A 23,974-nucleotide genomic window follows, 5' to 3' on the forward strand; every position below is an offset into this window, starting at 1 on the left:
TCAAAACTTAAGCAGAAAGTCTAGTAAGTGACCCGGCGCTAGAATCGGGGTCCTTGTCCTTATTTTGTGCTGCTCTCAGATGGGGTGACATAAATCTGGTGACTGATTCTTTCTAATTTTACAAGTGCCTGAATTACTTTCCTAAATTTCTAAAGATGGCATGATGGCTCACTGGCTGTTACTGTTGAAGTACTAAGTCTAGATAGGAACACGGCGGTCATTGCTTGGAGATTGTATGTTCTATATGTGTTTTGTAGGGCTTTTTTTTTGCAATGCCCTGGGTACTACTAAAAGTGTCCCTAAACATTAGAATTAAGGTCCGCATTGTTGACACATGGCTCATAGGTACAGATGATGGAAGCAAGGATCTTGCAGGCTGGATTTTTTTTCTGTTCAGTTTTCCTGTTTTTCTAGACTGGGGCAGATTGATAATGGTTTGGACACCTGAGTAATTGGGGTCATCTGCCTCCTATTTACTTGCCTGGTTCTTATCCACACATTGTAGTGTCTTCTACGGAGAGCTTGGGTCTTTAAAGGGAATCTGTCACCAGGTTTTTGCTATGTAATCTGAGAGCAGCTTGGACTGGCCCACAGGAGAACAGGGGAATCCTCCGGTGGGCCCCTGTGAAGGAGTGGACATCCAGTCTTTAGTCATGGTCAAGTCATGATTGGCTTCATATAGCAGAGGTGTCCGAATACCCTGGGTTCATCGATCCTTGAGAGTTTTTTTGTTTTAATTCTGCTAGATCCTCGTGGGCGGGGTCCTCTCTCCTTCTGTACTTGTGTGTGCCTTGTATTGCTCATGTTTATTGTGCTTGTCTATATTTGCCCCTTTCACATGTAAAGCGCCATGGAATAAATGGCGCCATATAAATGTGTAGTGATATAATAATAGTATTTTTACCATAAATAAGGTAAAACGGCCTCCGTGTTACAGTGTACATATCATATAATACAGTATAAAACCTTCCAATGTGGTTCCCTGCGTCAGCTGATGGGTCACTTATGGCGGAGCACCTGGGTCTATCGGACCATTCTTTGTCATTCCCCCTCAGTGTCTGTGTTGTATCTGAGTTATGTCACATATTTTGGCAAGTGAGCAGCAATCAGAGCTTGTCAGCGACTATGAGTGCGGGACGACTCCTGGTAATAGTCATACAACGCATATCTCTAGTCAATGCATGAGAACTACCATCAGACGTGTCACATATGCCATCCTGTAATTATAGAACGCCCCTATATTATCTGTGTGAGCTCTTGGCAGATGATTTTAGCTTAAGGGGTTGTGCAGTACAGTAAAAACGATGGCTGCATTTGTCCACAAATAGCGCCACACCTGTCGATAGGTTATGTCTGGTATTACAGCTTAGCTGCATTGAAGGGAATGGGCTGAGATGCAAAGCCACAAACAACCTGTGTACAGATGTGTTACTGTTTTGGAAAAAAAGCAACCAGGTTTTTTGTAATATTGGTCGACCACTTTAGTCCGAGATTGAGTTGCATGAAAACCAGTGTAGGGCAGGATGAGCAAAGCATGGTGGGAGATCATTAGCTCAATGTAGATTACACAAATAAGACCTTTCAATTACTAGTGAATCATCTACGGTTCCTTCAGACCAGCAAAAATTATTCATGCCTTCAAATATTCTATTACATTAGTGCATTGCACAAGTATTCACATCCTTATTGGTTAAAGATGTTACCCTACCATCTGTTTTACGAAGAAACAAGCAATATTTAAGCCCAAAAACATTTTTGCATGATCTTTAAAGTCCTGGCCAAACTTTCTCCAAACACCCATTTGATTGACCCCAAAAATTTCTCTACTCCTTTTACAACTTTAGTATAGGTACCTGATTGGCTCAAGTTTGTAAGATGGGAAGAGGAGCTTGTGGGTCACACTTTTTTGGCTCTTCAACAACAGTCTGTTCCTCTACTGCATTTTGAAAGAATCACTATGCAGCTTTGGGCTATGCCATGAAAGTACAGTAGGTCATGGCAATGTCATAAGGCTTGGGATAGGTTTTATCGACTGTACTGAAAGTACCATGGAAATCCAAATCTGGTCTAGATATCAGTTTTCAAGTCAAAGAATACGACTACTTTATCCAATTTAATAATTTGTGAAATATTTTTCTGAAGCGGTTGACCAACTACTAACTTTCCTCTGTTCCCCAAGTATTTGTAAGACCAACTGTCTGGTTAAGAGTGGAAATGGCCATTGGAGAACAAACATTGGTGAGAATGATGATCTCAAACAAAAGTCCCTGACTGCTTGCATGATACCTTGAAATGTAACTTGACTTTCAACAAACATGATCTATTTTACCTCCAATCCCTGATTCATAATTGATCCTAGTGGAATGTGGATCCCCTATTTTTCTTCTGGCTCCAGAATTGCAGAAATTTTGTAAAACAATCTTTCTTGTTCATGGTGGAAGTAGTCATTGGAGTATAAGCACTGATGCAAAGGGTGACATTGGCTAAATGTACCAGCCTCCTTGTAATAAAACCTTGAAATGAAGCTTGAATTCAAATCTGCTCCAGATATCCGCTTGGATGGAAGGAACCTATGAGCCATCTCAATGTTCAAGCCAAGAAATATGATTCACACTACCCCTTCCATTAATGAATTAATCCTTCATGGACTCCCTATGTTATCTTTGGCTCCAAAATTGCAAAAAGGCAATTTTGTAAACTGATCTGTTTGGTCAAGGGTTGGAATAGCCATTGGAGAATAAGTATTGGTGAGATGGGTGGGTGAGACAACCAAACGTTCCAGCTCAATGCATAACACCTTGAAAGTTAGCTGGAAGTTCCTGGGGCCCACATTACATGTGTACTATGACCTTTCAGTCATTACTTGAGATTTAAAGTCATGTTTTCTTATATAGGAAAGGGGCTTTTGTGCACCCTCATAACTTCTTAAGAACTTTGCAGGCTTCAACAAGGTTTAATGGTGTATCACTAAAATGCTAGGTATGTTAAGAAATACTGCCAGAGGTTGCCGTCCTGCTAGGATCCTGCCAGACGTGGCCAGCCTGCCAGGACTCTGCCAGTGGTGGCTGACCTGCTGGGACACTACCAGATGTGGCAGGCCTGTCGGGACCATGCCAGATGTGGCCGACCTGCCGTGACATTGCCAGACATGGCCAGTCTGCCAGGTGTAGCCAGCCTTCTGGAATGCTGCCTGATGTGATGATGCCTGCACTATGAAGTTCTAACAGTAAGGTTGGAGGTCTGGGAACGCTGGCACCCTCTACAATTTCCGCGATGGTCTTGACTATCTTACAGATTCAGAATATATTATACATTACTGTTGATTTTTCTTTAATCCCAACATTTAATTTATTTGCAAACGCTGGTTTCCACCGGCGGTTTGCTAATTTTTCCCAGGCATGTTTTCCTATGCACAGAAGTGATTTAACTTTCCATCCTCAATCAGATCTTTCCTTCAGCTATCAACATTTAATTAGCGCATCTCCCTCTGCTCCTCTCCACTCGGCCTCATAACGCATTCACTGGCAATCTTATCCTCCGGCAAAAGTCTCTGTTACCTTTCCCCTGCCATATGCAGTGTGTATCATACTAATGATGAGGCTTCCTCTGCACGGTGCTACTGATTACCAGCTGCCCTCAGTAGTAATAATAGATCAAACACTACGGGATTCTTGCCCTCTGCCACTTTCCCAGACTCCTGCGCTATTTCTCCAGTTCACATTTTGGGCTTGTTCATTATAGATCATCGCTCATCACAGGTGCAAACGTGAATTCAATCAAGTTCTTAGAACCCGTATTTTATCTTATGAAGTAAAATTAGAATCGCTAATCATTAAAGGTTGGGATCACAAGACAATGAGAATCCTATATGTTTCTGCACAATTTCATCTTTTCTTTTCAATCTATTGGAATCTCCTTTCAATGTACTCAATAACTAAAAAAGTAAACGTCTTTGAAGAATGGTTCCACAAAATTTTGGGTTCCCGGGTCGTCTCACTTCAGGGTCTTTTCGACTTTTTCCCTTGAATGGTCTATTAAAAATAAACAGGCATTTCTCTTGGGTTGTCAATGTAGCCCCTCTGTTTTACTGAAATTAAAAAGTTCAAAAACGTAGCTACAAAAAGTAATCAATACACATTAAAAAAAAAGGAATGTACAGGAAAAAAAAAATCAATGTCTGCACTAGGGATGAGTAGATCAGGCAAAATTCTAATTTGCCTACTCACGCATTTTATTTTCTTGGTATTTTCATTTCGCAGAAAAGTTTTTCTTTGCAAATTTAAGGTCACTTATTAAGTTCAAGGGTCTTTGGAGACCCCAGAGCATAATAAACATAGAAAATCCTTATACTTTCCTCCTCGCTCACCTCTCCAGCCCCACTGCTTCTTACAGTCACCCATCCACTCCTTGTCACATCTTCAGATCAGTGATGCTAGATCTCGAATCCCCGGACCTCTCACTCTAGCATGGAGGGTTCTGAATCTGCTCACAATGTCATGACACAAACTGTGACATGTTGACAACGTGACCATTTGCGCGCTTGCCCAGAATCCTTTGCGGGACTTCATCAAAGTCAGAGGTCACTGCTCCACATGAGAGGTCCAGGGATTTCCAGGCGAATCTTTCGGGTGGCATGGAGGGGCTGAAGAGATGAGTAAAATTATTATTATTCTTTTTAAATCAAACATGAAAAAGTGGTGATTCCCAGGTGCGACCACAGACTGAAGACAAGGATGTATGTTCTCTGGATCTTAATACAACACGTTTCGAACTCTGCTTCGAAATAAGTGTCATAAATAAGGATCCAGAGAACAATCATCCTTGTCTTCACTCTGTGGGAATCATCACTTTTCTCATGTTTTGGTTTGAATGCCTTTGTTCCTAGCGGTATGCCGAACAGCGGCCCTTAATTCTTACAAGTACGGAGTTGTGCCGGGTCACAACCCAGGCAGTGAAACATCCTGTCACAGGTTCCTTCTCCGGTATCACACAATCAACAGAGCAAGAGTATAGTGAACAATTCCAAGACCTTTATTTAGGCAAAAACACGAAAGGTCCATATAATCCACCACACAAAGGATACAATAGTCCAGAACACGAATGCAGTTCAGTAACAGGATAAAAGTCCAACAATCCAGCAGACAGAGGATAAAAAATGGTCCATATGCTTCCCCTTCTCTCTGACGTGTTGTGTTCACCTCATTCCACACAAGACTGATCTGTGTCTCACCTCCCTAATATTTACAAGTCCCTCTCCTCATTCACAGGTCAGGAGGGGGAAGGTCTCAGGGGCTCATTGTTTCAACAAGCTTGGTCAACATGTCATTAGCATATTAGCAAACAACATTATTCACTGACCCTGTGGAGAGATAACAATACAGAACTGTGGGGAGAATATCAGATGGCAAATAACAACTCATCCTACAAGAGAACACCATGAAAATAAGTAAAATAGAAATATACACAAAATGATACCCACATAACATATCCCACCATCACACATCCCTTGCTCACTGTGTTTATATTGTGGGTAACACTCTTAGAGCGCCTTTTTGATTTTTTTTTTCAATATTTTGGTAGCTTTTTACAGTCGGAAAAATGGAGACCAGCAGAACTCGTACATGAAAAACAGACGTCTGAATGAGGCCTGATGGGTAATAAAGATAGCTTTACTTGACAGAAGACTATTTACATGTGTTTTTTTGGGGAGGAGGGAGAGGAACCTGGATATCCTTTTAAAATTTTAGGAGCGCAGTCAGCGTGATTCCCCTATAACACAGTAACTGAATCCATCTTTCTTGGTCAGGGCAGAGCTCTGTGAGTGACTAATAGGGGAAATTCCACTTCAGTTAGGATATTGCTGTTGATACGTTAGGAATTTTTTTTTTATCTGGCTTGAACTGTGCCTCAGCGAAGTGGAATGTGAATCCTGCTGGGGTTGAGTTAGAGATCTGTGACTGGCTTTTGAAAAATTACAATGTATTTGATTTCTTCTATCATTTTTTTTCCCGACCAGCAGCAGCGTAGCCAAAAGTCGTCATCTCCTTCCCGCACATCATGATAACTGGATGACAGCGGCTCTTCATCAGCAAATATCTGCATTAGGCTATAATAATGCAATCTTCCACTTTATTGCCTTTGAAAAATACAAGAACGACTGATGTAAAAAAATAATAAAAAAAAAAAAATATGTATATGTACAATTGAGTCTACTTAATGCCCCCAAAAGGGCAAACTTTGGTGGCCAGGAGGCATGCCCCAACCCACTTGTCCTACTTGTAAATCTGGCCAATGACATGAAACATGTCAGACATGCAATCATTAGGGTCAAAACTATAATTCCTGACTTCTTAATAAACTCTTAGAATAAGCAGCTCCCACACGCTCCTGGTACTGTTTATCTAAGGACTGGTCAGATCTAATTCCAATCCCTTAGTTCCTTATTTCTTCTTTCCTAAAAACCTCATCTGTGTAACCAGTCATATAGTCATGGTTGGGATTCATCTCTCTGGTAGGCACTACCGTTCACATAGGCAATGATATGGTCCAAACAGGTGCAGTTTTATTGCTTTCATAAAACTTCAAGGGATTAAATCCCAAAACAGCTTCTTTTGGGCACAAAGTTAATACATCAAATTAACAGTTCACTTAACAGGGCACATATATGCTATTGCTGGATCCCCAAACAGATTACTGTCCTTTCTCCCAGAGCAAACTTCATACACAGAAGAGGCATGGTCCCACCAGTCTCGGTGTCACCTTCAGCCTGAGCTCCAGCAGCTTCCAGCGCCCAACAGAAATGTTCAGCTCTGGGTTCACACTGAACAGGCTGCAGCTTCCACACATTTCTCTGTAGCTCTAACAAACAGACTGCTCACTTCCCCAGTGTCCATTCAGAGAGAGATCCTGGCTTGTATCTCTCCCAGCTTTAGCTCACATTTTGGCTGGTCACTCACCAGCAGCACACTTGACTCTGCTCAACATCCAACGGACTGACACCTAGCAAACACAGGCCCTGGTTCTTGGTTAAAGCTAGTAAGGTGTATCTAATTAAAATCTGCGGTATACGTATACTTTTGAAGTCACTTTTCATGCTATAATACATCTAAAAATGATGAAGCAAATTTGCAAATAATCTTGATTAGAGTTAAGCACATTTTTCAAAATTCGGTTCCGATTATATTTGGCGGCGAATATTGTTTTTGCAATACTTGCCGAACACAGCTGAATGTCATTGGAGTCAATGGGAGTAGAAATGAACGAACATGTTCGGAACCAATCATCAAACATAAATTCAGCACAAATAGGGTACCAATATAGCACAAATATGGCAAATTCAGATTTGGCGACCGATTCCGAACATGTTCACTCAACTCTAATCTTGATTACGAATGTACTTCCATTTTGCATATACATCTCCTTTGCAGACCTACTTATGACTTTTCATGGATATTTACTACAAATAACAGCAGTTATGTGTCACGCTTATATTTGGCCCCGTTTCTATTGTTTGTAGGTTGGCAAGGAGAGAGGGCAGGTGGAGTGAAGTAATAGAAAACTGCAGGATCACGTAACAGTTTGTAGTCTGTAGTTTGCACTCTGTAACCACTGGACCAGTTATTTCATCCCTTTCACTGCTAGGAGAAAATATAGGATTACACAGTAGAAGATAATTTATGTAGAGGCTAAACGTTTCATAGAGGCAGCCAATATAGTAATAGAGAAGTGGACGGAGTTCCTTGCGGGCAGGACAACTCAGTACAAGGCTCCACCTCTCCTTAGATTCTAGATTATGCTACATTTCCTATTTTTTGCAAGAATGGAATGAAGTGTCCTGTTCTTCCTTTAAAGGGTTCTTCCCAAATTCTCAATGTGGACGTCTAATAATGTACACGAATATTTAGACATTTTTCAGAATAAAGCATATTTTTAAATCTGACCCATTTTTAACATATCACCCCAAAGGATGCCAGGCTCTGTTTCTGCTTATCCTTCAGATGCCATCAAAATTCTCCTGCTGCAGTTCCTCTGCACCTAGTCGATCATACGCATTGCAATTTCTCTCAGCTGTCTTCCTGCCAGTAAAGCTCTGCTCTGCCACCATCTCTGTCAGAGTATATTCTACCTTTAGAATACACTATGCTCCAGGACACTGCATATTCCTGTATAGTACCTGCCTGACTGATATTATCTTCTCCCATTTACATAAGTATAGCTACATGTATGTCTTTACATACTTGTTTGCAGGTTTCTAGCAGAGCTCAGTTCTCCTGCACTCCTCGAAATTAGAGCTGTGTTTGTTGCCTGCTGTTGACAGATCAGTTATGTAAAACTGCAATTACTTCTTTGTTCATGTATATGGCAGAAGATAATCCTTTGCTATGTGCATCAATTGAATGACATTTGCAGTTTTACATCACTAATCAGTGCGCAGCAGGCAACAAGCACAGCTCAGCTTGTTTGTCAGCTCTGCACTGCCCAATCATTACATGCCCCATTTTGGAGCAGTGCAGGAAATTTGAGCTGTGCTATAAACCTGCTAACAATGGTGTAAAAACACCCAGGTAGCTATACTGATGTAGATGGCAGAAGATAAAATCAGGCAGGTTACTGTACAAGAGCAGAGAATACACAGAAACATAAGGTGAATTCTACACTTAGATTAGCTTGATGATATTTCAGAGAGGTGAGGTTAGTCAGGCACACAGAGCAGAGGGAGGAGTCTGCAGCACTGAGTATAAGCAAGGTGCAGCTCGGAAATGTAGTTTTAGTAGTGTAAGAATAGGCTCACCCATTCAGCTATGTGAAACTGGATACACAGACTGGCAGATGGAAATAAAAAAGGACCCACGGTACAAGAAGGAAACTTTATTTTGTGCTTACGCTATATATTAATTTTGTGCTTACGCTATATATTAATAAATATGCATTTACTCTGGTTTGTGAAAAATATTTTTTGAAATAACTTTTTAAGTATTAGACATGAAGTCACCCACTACCATAAGGGAGTCTCACCTCAAAATTCTACTTGTAATTCATTTACTCTCTTTCCATGACTATTTGGTCTTCCTCATTGAATTATTTATGACTAGAGAGTGACCACATTAATTATAAGTGTTCCTTTTGAATGATGCTCAATCCCATAGGACCAGATTGCCTTTGTATCCCAATGAAAGTAAGCTTTCTTCCCCCTTGAATACCACACAGGAAGAGGAAATGGTTCAAACAAGGTTATCACACAACTTTCTTATAATCTTAGTTCCTTTCCCAGGAATCCACATTCGGCCAAAACAGCTTATCCCTTCCTAATTTTAATCCCCCCTCTCAATGCTCACATGAAAGTAAAATGATTCTTGGGTGAAGTCTGATGACAATGTGGTGTTATGCAGTAGAAGATAGTCTATGTATAGCAAATTGGAAGAAAAAAGTGGTAGCACTCACCGATCCTTTAAAATGGGTTAATCCTTTATTCCAACACTGTTAAAACCTTCACAGCTCGGGGGTGTGCAAAGGGAAGAGTGTGCAGGTTCCGACGACGGCCGTTTTGTGCCTGGTATGGCGCTTCTACAGGTCAGACTGACCCGTGGAAGCGCCATAGCAGGTGCGAATCGGCCGTCATCGGAACCTGCACAGTCTTCCCTTTGCACACCCCCGAGCCGTGAAGGTTTTAACAGTGTTGGAATAAAGGATTAACCTATTTTAAAGGATCGGTGAGTGCTACCACTTTTTTCTTCCAATATGGATTGCATTTCTGTGACTTTCGGCAAAAGCACCCGAGATCCGAGGGCAAGCTTCTATTGAAACCAGGTGTGTTCTGCACCATAACTCAAACAAACTGGCGGTGCAGTCTACTATTCACTTTTGACAGACACAGTCTATGTATAGGTTGAATGTTTCATAGGGGCAGACTGTAAAGTAGTAGAACAATGGGCATGGTTCCTCATGGGTGGGACAACCAAGTCCAAGGTTCCACCCCTTTTCAAATAGTCTATGAAAAGGTCTGTGAGTTTTTCCAGTTTTTACTCTTTGCAGGAATTCAATTAAGAAGTGCCCTGTCCTTCTTGAAGTATTGAAAACGACATGACCCATAACCATAAGGTGGGTCTCATCTAATCAAAACTCGACTTGTACTTGACTTTCTTTAATGTTCTTTAAAGCATTCTTTAGATTTATGTCTAGTAGTGACCACATACATTTGTAATGTTCCTATTGTATGATGGTCAATCCCACAGGACCAGGAATGCCTGTGGATCTCTAATTCAAGAAAGCTTTACTCACCCACTAATGCCACACAGAAGAAATGATTCAACCAAAACACAAATTTCTTATAATCTTCACTACTTTCTCAGGAATCCACATCCGGTCGAAACAGCTTCTCCCTTCCCAATATTAATCCCCCCCCCTTCGCTCCTAAAGGAAAGTAAAATGACTTCTAGGTGATGTCTGGTGGAGAGAAGTAACTCTTGCCAACTCATTTAAATGGAAAACATACGGTGGGTGAGTATGAGCGAGAGAACGAGCATTGTCTACTTCCTCAATGACATGTTCAATAGACTGGAGACAAGGAATGTGCCCTTGAGGGGGGGTAGAGGAAATCAGCTGTGGTTTCTAAATCTCGGCTTGTGTTCTTCTTGGACTTAGCTCTTCCAAAACACAGCACTCCTTTTAAATTGGCTCTTGGCAGCTCCTACTTCCCGGCTGTGGCCAAGTTAAAAACCGTCAGACTGGTGGGCCGGGGATGAAGATTTCATTAGATCTTATTACTCAGCATTCTGGAGCAGATGGTCACTGTGTTCACGTAGGACTCTTTTTCTCTCTTTCTGTTTTTGTCTATGGTCAGGCATGTGTTTCCGACAGCTGATCCTTCCCTGGAGAAAAAGGGTGAAAATAAAAAAAAAAAAATATTGAAAAGCCAGGATCTGGTTTCGTTCATTTCCCTGAAACTTAGATGACGGTATTGAAGGCTCTGTAATAAGTAACTTGTGCCGCGCCGCAGAGGATATGATAGGGTTGTGAGTGTAGTTGGTAATTTGGGTTTCACTGATGAAAGCCTGGATCATAATCCACAAACTCCTCCACTCTGAACTCTTCTCTTTAATCTCAGATATCAAAGCCATTCTTCGCTTTTTGTCTCGTGTGTTATTTATTTTATTTTTTTTGGTTCGTATACATACTATATATTGGATGAGCGGCGGCCAGGTCTATTCATCCCGGAGAGGCCATTCATCCATTGCTGCCACTTATATCATTCGTGTCAAGGGCCTAAGTAGGTAATTGAGTAGTAATTACCTCTCGTGTTTCATATCACAGGTTCCCGGGAACATCTATCACCTGTCTCGCTCATTGTGACGCTTTTACAGGAAAAGTGACTCTTCCAGAAATCCTCAACCTCCCGAGACTTTTATGTTCGGTCTTTTAATGCTTCACTTTGATCTAAACTTAACTGAGAGGGTGACCAGTAACGTTAGGAAAAGCCAGAGGATCATGAGACGGACTGGGTCTGATTGTAGATGTCACTGAGGTTTTAGATATTCAAAGTAAAAGGAGACTGCAAATAATAGTATGGAAAATAATAATAATAGTAACAGAAGATGGGAACTGATTTGTTATATGATGCAGGTTGTCATAATGTGGTAATGTGTTTACCGCAACAAAGAGGAGCCTGAAGACCACAGGATCTTCCTACTCCTGCACTATTTAGAAGCACTTCACCTTCATATTAAAGGGTGTGAGTTTCTTTTAGCAGTGCAGGGGATAATATGTTCAGTTGAGAGCTCTGGGAAGCTTTCCTGCATTAAGGTTCTCAGCTGTTCACTGTTAGTCACTCCCGTCTCCTTTATATTCTGGGCCCTCACAAGCACTCATTGTCATAGTAGCTTCATTCTGCATGGTTTAGGAGATGGTGGTTTGTTGCTGTTGTTTGAGAAGGCATTTTGATTTATCGGAGACTGTTGCTAGGTGTTGGTTGTATGCTAATTCCCCTCCTTCTCCTACTTTGGTTTTACCCCATCCTCTACTCCCCGGTGTTTACCTCTGTTGTTTGTGGGAGATTTTGCAAACATCTTGGAGAATTGACCCTGGATCTTCTGTGGATGTCACGTGTGCAGATCCTTCTGTTTCTTTATTTGATCCCAGACAGACATGACAATGACATTGGCTGTATGTTTGTCGTCATTATCCGGCTACAAAATTAATTTGGAGCCAATCAGACGCCTCTTGATCCTCCTGAAACCTCCCTGATGATATTCCATATTGAATAAATATCTGCCTGTATTTCTCAGCAGCCCACATCCATAGAAGATCTGGGGTGAGTTCTCCAAGATGTTTGGAACAATCTCCTGCTGAGTTCCTATAAAAACTGTGTGCAAGTGGCAATAACAGAAGTGATGAACGCAAAGGGCGGTCACACCGAATATTGATTTAATTTAAATGTCTCTTTAGCTTATATTCTATCTATTATCTATCTATCATCTATTATCTATCTATCATCTATTATCTATCTATTTATCTACCGTATATACTATCTATATCATCTACCTATTATCTGTTTATCTAATTACTGTATGTAGTATCTATCTATCTATCTATCTATCTATCTATCTATCTATCTATCTATCTATCTATCTATCTATCTATCTATCTATCTTTTTCCATTTATTTCTGGTGGTAGTATGCCAGTATTATAGAAGGTAGATCTATGAGTTCTTATTCACCAAGAGGAAGAAATAAAAGCCTGAATGAATCGAGGAGGTAAAGATTACCGTATATCTTCCGTTCTCCTCCATATGTATCTCTGTAGATAAGACCTGACATATACTGTAACTTGGTAGCGCAATGTCAGGTAACATCTGATGAAAGGACTACAACAACCTCCACTGCATCCCTATGCCCGATGTATGGGTGATGCAGGATGTGACATGTATACATAGCCCATACCTGATCAATATTACAAGCGTCTGTACTATAGTGTGTGGACAGCAGCACAACGTAATAAAGGCCGGGTTGTTTCAGGATCTCATTTCTGAATGTGTGTCTTTATGTCTTTTCTCTACAACTTCATTTTCTTAAAAGCTTTTTTACACAAGTACTCACAGACTTCCATTGTCCAACTTCATGGATCCCTGGTGCATAGACAGAGGCCATATCTAGATATAGCGTAAGGTCAGATCTAGAGGTCAGAGGCCGCGTCCTGGTTTGTATGGACATTTTGTAATGAAATGTGTAATTTGGTGATCATGAAATACTGCAAGAGTCATCATCTCATGTACAAGACGATGACCTTGGCACCATCCTATTGTGGGACTTTTAAAGCCATCCTGTTCCAGAGACACACTGATAATTCTCTCTCTCTCCCTATATATACAGTACAGACCAAAAGTTTGGACACACCTTCTCATTTAAAGATTTTTCTGTATTTTCATGACTATGAAAATTGTACATTCACACTGAAGGCACCAAAACTATGAATTAACACATGTGGAATTATATACTTAACAAAAAAGTGTGAAACAACTGAAATTATGTCTTATATTCTAGGTTCTTCAAAGTAGCCACCTTTTGCTTTGATGACTGCTTTGCACACTCTTGGCATTCTCTTGATGAGCTTCAAGAGGTAGTCACCGGGAATGGTTTTCACTTCACAGGTGTGCCCTGTCAGGTTTAATAAGTGGGATTTCTTGCCTTTTAAACAGGGTTGGGACATCAGTTGTGTTGAGCAGAAGTTTGGTGGATACACAGCTGATAGTCCTACTGAACAGACTGTTAAAATGAAAATCAATGAAAAAAAAATGCTGTGCTTATGGTGCGGAAAATTCCGCGCGGAAAACGCTGCAGATTAAAAGAAGTAGCATGTCACTTCTTTTGTGCGGATCTGCAGTATTTTTGTACCAATTCCATTATAGAAATCCGCAGGGGTAAAAACGCAAGAAATAAACAGCAAATCCGCACAAAATCTGCATACTAAACGCATAAATTCCGCACCTGCGTTTTCTGCCAAGAGATGCAGAATCCACACAAAAAATTCCAGAGGCAAATCCGCAACGTGTTCTCATAGCCTTAGTCTGTTTCAGTAGCTCCACAATCATGGGGAAGACTGCTGACGTGACAGATGTCCAGAAGACAGTCACTGACACACTCCACAAGGAGGGGAAGCCACAACAGGTCATTGCTAAAGAAGGCTTCTGTCCTCAGAGTGCTGCATCCAAGCATATTAATGGAATGTTTAGTGGAAGGAAAAAGTGTGGTGGAAAACGGTGCACAAGCCTCCGGGGTAACCGCAGCCTTGAAACGATTGTTAAGAAAAAGCCATTCAAAAACGTGGGGGAGATTCACAAGGAGTGGACTGCTGCTGGAGTTATTGCTTCAAGAGCCACCACACACTGATGACCCTGTTCAGATCAATTAAACCCCCTCCAGCCCTTCTGCGGAGGTATTTTTTAGCTAGCATTATTATTTTTGCACTGTAGAAAATGGCATTGGGTTGAATCTCAGGCTCTATTGTGTAAGTGCTGTATTTCAGTGTTATTTTTGTACTATATAAAGCTGTTAAAAGTTCACTGTATGGTTTTATTGTGTAAGCGCTGTACATCGGTATTTTCTTTTCCGCTGTATAGAATTATATTGGCTTTACTGTATGGCTCTATTATTTATATGTTGTATGACAGTATTATTTTTTGCACTGCATTGAGCTGTTTTTGGTTCACTCTCTGGCTCTCTTGTGAAAGATCAAAAAATAGCACAAAAGCCATCCCACCACATCAAGGTAACTCTGATCGGGACAGTCCTACACTGTCTAATATTAAAACCTTACCATGTGTCAATGTTGACCTCAGTGTGAATAAGGGCAGACAAAAGGACTGGGCCCAACCAGTGAAACACCAGACTGGGGAAGCCTTTGTGCTATTTTTTCATCAAAATACAGTATTACTAAAAACTCTGTGTTATTTAAATGCACTTTTGCTTTTTTACTTAGTTACATCAGGGTTTTTGCTTACTTTTTTCTCTTGTAGGTTCTATTGTGTAAGAGCTGTATTATTTTTGCACTATATAAACCTGTTATAGGTTCACTGTGTAATTTTATTGCGTAAGTGTTGTATGTCGGTATTATTTTTGCACTCCATAGAATTATAGTGGGTTTGCTGTGTGGCTCTATTTAGTATACAGTGTATGACCGTATTACTTTTACACTATATAAAACTGTTATGACTTCACTCTATGGCTAATGTGAATAAAACATTGACACTATATAAAGCTGTTCTGGGGTCACTGCATGGCGATATTTTGTATGTGCCTTATGTCGGTATTATGTTTCTTCTGTTTAGTCACTGTAGAGCCTATTGAGTACTCTTTACTTCCTTTTACCTGAACATTTTTTACTTTATGGGCATCTTCAGAATTTGATTTTGCCTTGATTAGTTTACCCAATCTCGGCTGTGAGCTTTGTTGAAGGGCGCAGTCAGATGGCGGTATAAATTAACCAAGATGGAAACACAGTGCACAGACTGGCGGGCAGCTCTGCCGGCCCAATCATGACCACATAATTTGTTTCTATGCAGCTATCATTGTCTGAGAGGGAGAGCCGCCGGCCAGTCCTTTCACTGTGTCCGAATTTCCATCTGATTTATACAGTCATCTGACTGCGCCCAGACAGTAATTAATGTAAAAAAAAAGAAATTCATAAACAAAACACTTTTTGGGGAGGAATTGACAAGACTTTTTGTGGACCCCTAAATCCGAAAGAGAGCCTGCCTCTAGTTTGTAGCTGATGAGTTAGGGCCTAGAATTATTTTGCTATTTTGCTGGCCTTCTATTGAGTGCGGTACCTAATAGTCAGAGTAATGGCCGATCCTCACTGTACATCTCGACCCTCCAGTGCTAGTGCTTGAAAAACAATATTTTTGTGTGAAGGGGTAGTTGGCAAATGAATTCATCATTGAAGATTCACTATCACCATCATCTTCAGTTTGTGCTGTGTACACTGAGGAACTGAAGACCCCCATACACTTTGTATAGTTGTCAGACATTTTTGGTGGTGGTCTATCTCAGGAAGGAAAAGCATATTTGGCCATCCAAAATAGGACATGCCGGATCCTTGACTCCCCCAACATCATCTGTCGTAGGCCACCATCCACACTGAAATGTCAGCTGAATCCTTCGATATGGACGGCCATAGCCGCCATTAGTTTGATGGGCGGGCTTAATGTTGCCTGATCCTACCGATATTGACAGGTTGAGCCAACAGTCTAATGTGCATTGGTGCCTCCAACTTCATAAGGATCAGCATGTCCGATTTCGGGTTGCCGGTCCTTTTGATCTCAATGAGATAAGCCACCGCTAAAAGAGTGTCTATTAGATAATATAGGAGTGCTCGGCCTAGCGGGATGGAAAAGATATCCACCAAGATATCCATGCGCCAAACAATTGTTTACGTGACAGCTATTTAATGTGTATGGGGGGCTTGCGTCAGATAATAATTATCATCAGAGTCAATGGTTACACTAAAACATAACCCCAAAGCTGGAGTCATGTTACACAAGATCCAACATTGGCAATGAGCAATAAGGACAGTTCAGCTTCACCTCCCTCCTCCCCCTCCCTGCAGAATAACTACTGCCTATGTGACAGAGCATTCCTACAACCCTCAACTAAAGGTAATGAATAATTTTCTGATTCAGTTTTTTTTTGTTTTGTTTTGTCTAGGTGCGTGTCTGCTGTAATGAAAGTGAGAGTAACCACATGGCAAATATCCACAAGTCACCTGTGTGATTCCACCACTTCAGGACTAAACATCTCAAAAAGCAAGACCACATGGAAAAAATCAGTGCAAATGAATCTGCAGTTTGTATCTTCAAGTCTTAAATGAGTAAAGTCGTTGAAAAGATTGAATGGTCCCGAACGTCTATGCTACCGAGATGGCACCCCCACCATCGAACTACTGTACTACAGATCAAAGAAATTCATGGAGGCCACGCAGCAGGAAACGGCTCAGCACATTCTGTATTGTCAACTGGCTGTGCAGTATGTGGAGCTCCTGGATCAACTGGCCGCTCCGAGTACTTGACATGTGAAAAATTTGCTGGGGTGTGAGAAACAAAAGCACCTTATTTTACACTGAGCATCCGGTGGTATTCGGCAAGATGCAATCAATGGAATTCTACCTGTGGGAGAAATGCTCTCGGAATTTGATGGAAATTGCAATTTTTGCATATTTTTGCAACGTTAGTTGGGGTAAAATGTCAGTTTGTTATAAGCACTGGACTACCTTGAGGGCTCTGGAGGAGATTAGACTGAAGGCCTAATGTAAAAATATATTGGTTGCACGCTATTGCTTCATTTTTGGATGTTTCTATGAACTTGTCATACACTTTAAATGCATCATTAACTTCCAACTACCCTATAAAAACTTGGTTGTGGCAGGCCCTCCATACATGGGCCCACTTCTACCTCCAAAATGGGTGGAATTGTACATTATAATGAGCTGTTGGACTACCACGGGCCATATATTGCTCCTGCACATGGGCCCTCTACAGTCTGTGTCCTCCCTTGTGGCCTGGAGTAGGTTTTTCTTGCACCATGAGCTGAGCTAACCCAGATGGACATATTGTTTTTCTTGAAAATAGGAGGGGCGTAAAGGAAAATATGTCTTTGTGTCTTCATCACCTTAGGATCTAGGGGTACCTCCACTTCTCTTCATACCCAAGTCATTACCTATAAAATGACCCACCCAGCATTCTTTTGTTACACCCTGAAGGTTTCTAATTATGTTGGGAGTATATTCAGTGCTCTTCACATTTTGTGTTTGCCACATTTTAGGGTCTCTCATGGCTGTTGGGTGACCCTCTCCAAAAGAATTGGTGAGGTGATTGCACACATGTGTCTCGTTTTTGAAGTCTAAAGGTAGTTATACAGGTTAAACTTTTGTTGGCTGAACCACTTTTGGCACGACTGGTGAACCATATTAATGCATGTTCTCAAGGGAGATAAGCTAGGTGTCTGGCAACGGTTTATTATTCCCCTCTCACCACATAGAACACATGAAAAATTGACTGAACTGAGCAGAGGCTGTTCAGAATTGGTGTCAGAAAAACAAGCGTTCTCCTCAAAGCTGATGGGAGCATCTGGCCACTTTGAGGCATTCACTGTATTGGACTTGGCGGTTTCTAAAACTCTCAAAAACTTAGAGGGCACTATCTGGGATCCTAGTCCTAGAGGTGGAATGGTGGCCTCCACCTTTTTTGTAAGGGGCATGGTTACTTGTAATGATGGGGTTTGCATTCAATTGAAGACCACTGTTGTTGGGGGTTCTACAATTTTTTTCTGATGTTTCCTAATGATGACTTGGCTGGAAATTGCTCATAAATTATTTATCAAGACATTCTCATTGTGCTGTAACATGATCCATTGGCTGAAATAAAACTTGGCTAATTTGATGGGTTTGTCCTAAACTACTTACCATGTCATACTTGCCAATCATGGGCTATGCTTGTGCGGGAGGTTTGTTTTTGAATAACCATGTCTTTATATGGTATGTCCAATTTCCTTCCCGCTAAATATTCATGTGGATGCCAAAGTTTGGTCTAATGGAGGAATGACCTAAAGTGTTGCCAAAGAAGATCTCCAAAAGAGCGGCTTTCCGGGAGGTTTCTGAGGGATATGTGACATTGTCCAAATCTTTTGAGAGTTTGGGAGATCTATGCTTCCTGGAACCTGCTGTGAGAGTTAAGCTAGCCTTTGCGTTGCGTTACTAATGTTGTAAGATAAATGGAGAGGACATCCTTGCATCGATCTGTACCACCAATTAAAATTTGAAGCCAACTTGACAAGGGCCATGTCACTCAAGCACTTGTTTCTCTAGGAGGCTGCCTCTATAGTATGTATGCCCTTGAAAAGGCACATAATTACTGCAGTCATTGTCAAGGATGGGTCTAGATGATCATTTTTGAAGATACATCATATGTGACTATGGCCAAAAGGTACCTCTGGGCTAAAGCAATGGTTTCCAACCTTCGGCTCTCCAGCTGTTGAGAAACTATAATGGCCTAACAGGGGATGTAACCTAAGTGTTGTAATTTAGCACCAGCTGGAGATCTCCAGGTAGAAGAGGAAGGTATATAAGGCCACACGCTGACCATAACATCTTGAAAAAAAACTTTATTCGAGCACGCGGCCAATTCTCACATCCGTGTTTATTCAAAAGCAGAAGTGAAAAGGTACTACAAACTTTAGTTCTGTACGGAGAAATAAGGAAAACAGTCACTGATGGAAGCACAAAGTGTAATAGCTAAAAAAGGTCATTTGTACTTTCGGAAGGGAAGTAAGAAATATAAACAATGAAAACATTTCTGATATTCTTCATACAGGAGAGCAAATCGGAACTTAAGCCATGATAATAAGACAACCTTCCATAAGTGCTGGCTTTACAAGGGTGCAGTAGACTTTGGAGGCACCCAAGAGTAGAGATGGGCAAACCTAAACAGAAATTTTCATTGTTCGTACAGGACAGTGACTGTTTGGGTCTGAAAGCCGAACACAGCCTTTCTTCTGAAGTCCAGAGCAGTGTTCGGGTAAGGAGAGAGAGAGATTTTTTTCTTTTCTTACCTGTTTGGGTAACCATATTTTCAAAGGGGTTCAGGTTCTGGTTTAAGTTCGGGTCAGCTGCCAAAACACCCATCCCTACCCAAGAGATTTGCTAACTCTTCTAAGAGTCTGGGCAGGTTGGTAATTATATTGCTGAAACGCACAAAAATTGGACACAAAGATTAAAACGTGGTCTCTAGTGATATACCCCTATAAAAGGGTGTGGAAAGACCCTATGCAGAAATGGTAGCTTAACTAACTCATAATAGAACATGTCCCTTTATGTCTCTTTTGTTTTACACTAGTAAAGGTAGCCATAAACATTTATCACTTATCCTCAAGATAGATCATAAATGGTTGATCACCAGGGATAGAATTGCTAAAACCCCACCGATCCTGAGAATGGGGTGGCACAAAGTCCTCTGCATGAATTAGGCGCAGTGAGCATTTACACAGTGAATGGAGCTGTGGTCACACGTGCTCACCACTGCTTCATTCACGAAAGATCCCTGTTTTCATGATCCATGGGGTTTTCTGTGCTTAGAACTCCAGAGATCACACACTCCTCAACATTGAAATTGCAAAACCAAGAAGGAAAAGTTGTGGAATTCTGGAAATCACAGGATGATTTACAAATGATGAAAAAAAATTAAAAATATCTTGATTTATTCAGTATAGAGTATAATCGCCATATGCAAAAATCTGCACACTTTTATCCTTGGCTGCCATCAATGAGGTTATGAATGGTCCTCAGAGGAAGATTCTGCCGCTGAATGCACTTTTCTGGTGTTGCAATTTTAATGATGTGAAGCGTTATACCACCTACCCTGTGTATAGGTGATATATATAGTTTATGGAACAACCCCTTTAAAGTGTCGGCGGGCTACTTTATCTACTGCAGCTGCTTAGTTAACCCATATTGCATGTTCACCTTACCCTGCATGTACAAAAACCAGATGATGGACGTCTTACTGAGAAGGAAGATAGAAAGAAAGGCAGGGGCGTAACTACAATAGGGGCGTAATAGGGGCGTAACTACAATAGGTCGCACGCAGGCTCTTGGGGGCCCAATAAGCCCATTTTTGCCTATAGAAAAAGACCAATACTATTAAGACTTGCAATAATTGGGGCCACTCTTCCAGCTTTTGCATTGAAGCCCACATTCTTCAAGTTACGCCATGGAAGAAAGGCTTTACAAAACCTTGCCTATGTAACTATAGAAATATTTTAGGGATTCCCATACAACATATTCATGCCTAACCTATAAATAAAAATGACTTTTGTTACCAGAAGAGACTTCCAGTTTCTACATAGAGCAGAGAAAACAGAAGAATTAACTGGGTAGAAAGGCAAAAAGAGCAATTGTAAGTACACAGTGCTGAACAGTATGATGACAAGAGGATAAAAACTTTGATGGAAGGAGTGCTTCTTTAAGTATTATTATAAGTAAGAATTGATGGAAGCAAGGGTTGCTTGCCCTGGGCAGTTCAGACTGTGTGGTCCCTTTGTTCAACTGATGTGTTATGTGACAGGTTCCCTGACCCCTGACTGCAGAAGTTATGTACCAGGAGAAGTCAAATGATGAGTCCCATTACGAACATACAGTTGTTCAGGTGAACATTTCAGGGACAATAAATAAAATGCTGGTGAAGAAACATTAGGCTTTGCAAATTATTACACTTATAAAAATTGCAATCGGAGGCATCAGATACACAACGTAGTAAGGAGGATGGCATTATAGATAATAAAGAATGAAGTATATGTAGACTATATGTATGCAGTAAGGGATTGTCATACATAAGTGATGTCGCATTTCATGAAAGAGTATAATATTTATCAATGGAAAGTACTATACAGAATAAGGGAGGGCACTATAACAATGAATCATACTATACGTAATAAGGGAGGACACTAATAATGTACAATGCTATACGTAGCAAGGGAACATGCTATGTAATAATTGATGGCGGAATACATAATAATGGCAAATACGTTATATCAGTGGAAAACACTATACATAATAAGGGAGGGCACGATATAGCAATGAATGACGCTATACATAATAAAGGAGGGCACTGTAATATTGTACGACACAATATGTAGTAAAGTAACATACTTTTTAATAATGGATAGCTGAATCCTTAATAATGGAGAGCCCTTTATAACAGTAGAAGGTGCGACACATAAAGGAGGACACTATGGAAAGAGGAAGGTTGTTTTATAAATAAGATTGTTACTCCCATCGTCTCTGTGCAGGCCATACAGCATAGATATAGAATCATTAGATTTATGCTCAGTAACATTCCGTTGATATTCCACCTGATTGGAGCTATTTTCTTTCATTTCTGTTCCATCGGGTCAGACCTTCACATCTACATCAACAGTCCGGGACTTGTGTAGGTAGAGTTGCCTGCACAGACCATGACACTTGAATAAAAAAGCTCTCACTTTTCGCCACTGAATACAAATGTGCACCACATCATTAATATATAATTAGCCACTGTATAACACATATATATCAATAAATGAGCCAGTACTGTGCATCCCCCTATCAACCACAAAATGTAATGGCCACTTTTCTGAACCCATACAAAGTAGCCACTATGTGCACCTCCCAATTAACCACTGCCCCCAATCCAGTTACTTACAGTGCCACCCCCATTTAATAACCCACTATGTCTCCCTGTGTGAGAGGTTTGAAGAAGGAAGTTGGTTCAAGCTGTGAAACAGGATCCTTGTAAGTGGAGGTAGAGCAAACTGGAATGGTAACGGTTAAAAGGTCACTTCCACCCGCTGAGGAAATCTTTAAGTCAAGAAAGAAATATATATGCAGCAATTTTGTAATATTTTTCATAGCATACACCTTTTAAAAAAATAGGCACATTTCTGGCCATCTATGCATAAGAATATCAAATCTCTACCAGCTATGAGCTTGTAAAGATTAAAGTATAAAACAAATTATGGAGAAAATTATAGTAGATTTGTAAACATGTGAGAGCCCTTTGCTGCCCTAAAAATGAGATCGCCACTTTTCCCTCACCCAAAAAATATAAATTTAGTATAAAAAAATTTGAAAAATATAAAAACAAAAAATATAAATTAAAATAAAAAATAAAATAACAAATATAAAATTAAATTAAAAAACATAATTTTAACCCCTTCATGACCCAGCCTATTTTGGCCTTAATGACCTTGCAGTTTTTTGCAATTCTGACCAGTGTCCCTTTATGAGGTAATATATTACTCAGGAACGCTTCAACGGATCCTAGCGATTCTGAGATTGTTTTTTTCATGACATATTGGGCTTCATGTTAGTGGTAAATATAGGTCGATAATTTCTGCGTTTATTTGTGAAAAAAACAGAAATTTGGCGAAAATTTTGAAAATTTCGCAATTTTCACATTTTGAATTTTTATTCTGTTAAACCAGAGACTTATGTGACACAAAATAGTTAATAAATAACATTTCCCACATGTCTACTTTACATCAGCACAATTTTGGAAACAAATTTTTTTTTTGCTAGGAAGTTATAAGGGTTAAAATTTGACCAGTGATTTCTCATTTTTACAACAAAATTTACAAAACCATTTTTTTTAGGGACCACCTCACATTTGAAGTCATTTTGAGGGTTCTATATGGCTGAAAATACCCAAAAGTGACACCATTCTAAAAACTGCACCCCTCAAGGTGCTCAAAACCACATTCAAGAAGTTTATTAACCCTTCAGGTGTTTCACAGCAGCAGAAGCAACATGGAAGTAAAAAATGAACATTTAACTTTTTAGTCACAAAAATGATCTTTTAGCAACAATTTTTTTATTTTCCCAAGGGTAAAAGGAGAAACTGGACCACGAGCGTTGTTGTCCAGTTTGTCCTGAGTACGCTGATACCTCATATGTGGGGGTAAACCACTGTTTGGGCGCACGGCAGGGCTCAGAAGGGAAAGAGCGCCATTTGACTTTTTGAATGAAAAATTGGCTCCAATCTGTAGCGGACACCATGTCACGTTTGGAGAGCCCCTGTGTGCCTAAACATTGGAGCTCCCAAACAAGTGACCCCATTTTGGAAACTAGACCCCCCAAGGAACTTATCTAGAAGCATAGTGAGCACTTAAAACCCCCAGGTGCTTCACAGAAGTTTATAACGCAGAGTCTTGAAAATAAAAAATAATTTTTCTTTCCTCAAAAATGATTTTTAGCCCGGAATTTTTTATTTTCCCAAGGGTAATAGGAGAAATTGGACCCCAAATGTTGTTGTCCAGTTTGTCCTGAGTACGATGATACCCCATATGTGGGGGTAAACCACTGTTTAGGCGCACGGCAGGGCTCGGAAGGGAAGGCACGCCATTTGGCTTTTTGAATGGAAAATTAGCTCCAATCATTAGCGGACACCATGTCGCG

At 40.5% G+C, this 23,974-nt stretch overlaps 2 long non-coding RNA genes across 2 annotated transcripts in view; one reads left to right on the forward strand and one right to left on the reverse strand.

Moving 5' to 3' along the window:
• Positions 1–22,376, forward strand: part of LOC143783045 (uncharacterized) — a 176,850-nt gene extending 154,474 nt beyond the window's left edge. Inside the window, exon 4 of the long non-coding RNA XR_013217087.1 lies at positions 16,699–22,376. This is a non-coding gene — a long non-coding RNA (uncharacterized LOC143783045). The remainder of the gene's footprint in view (positions 1–16,698) is intronic.
• The window catches only part of LOC143783046 (uncharacterized), a 211,818-nt gene that overhangs the window by 95,265 nt on the left and 92,579 nt on the right, over positions 1–23,974 (reverse strand). The window lies entirely within an intron of this gene.

The sequence above is a fragment of the Ranitomeya variabilis genome, chromosome 6, assembly GCF_051348905.1.
Source record: "Ranitomeya variabilis isolate aRanVar5 chromosome 6, aRanVar5.hap1, whole genome shotgun sequence".
NCBI classification, from domain to species: Eukaryota; Metazoa; Chordata; class Amphibia; order Anura; family Dendrobatidae; genus Ranitomeya; species Ranitomeya variabilis.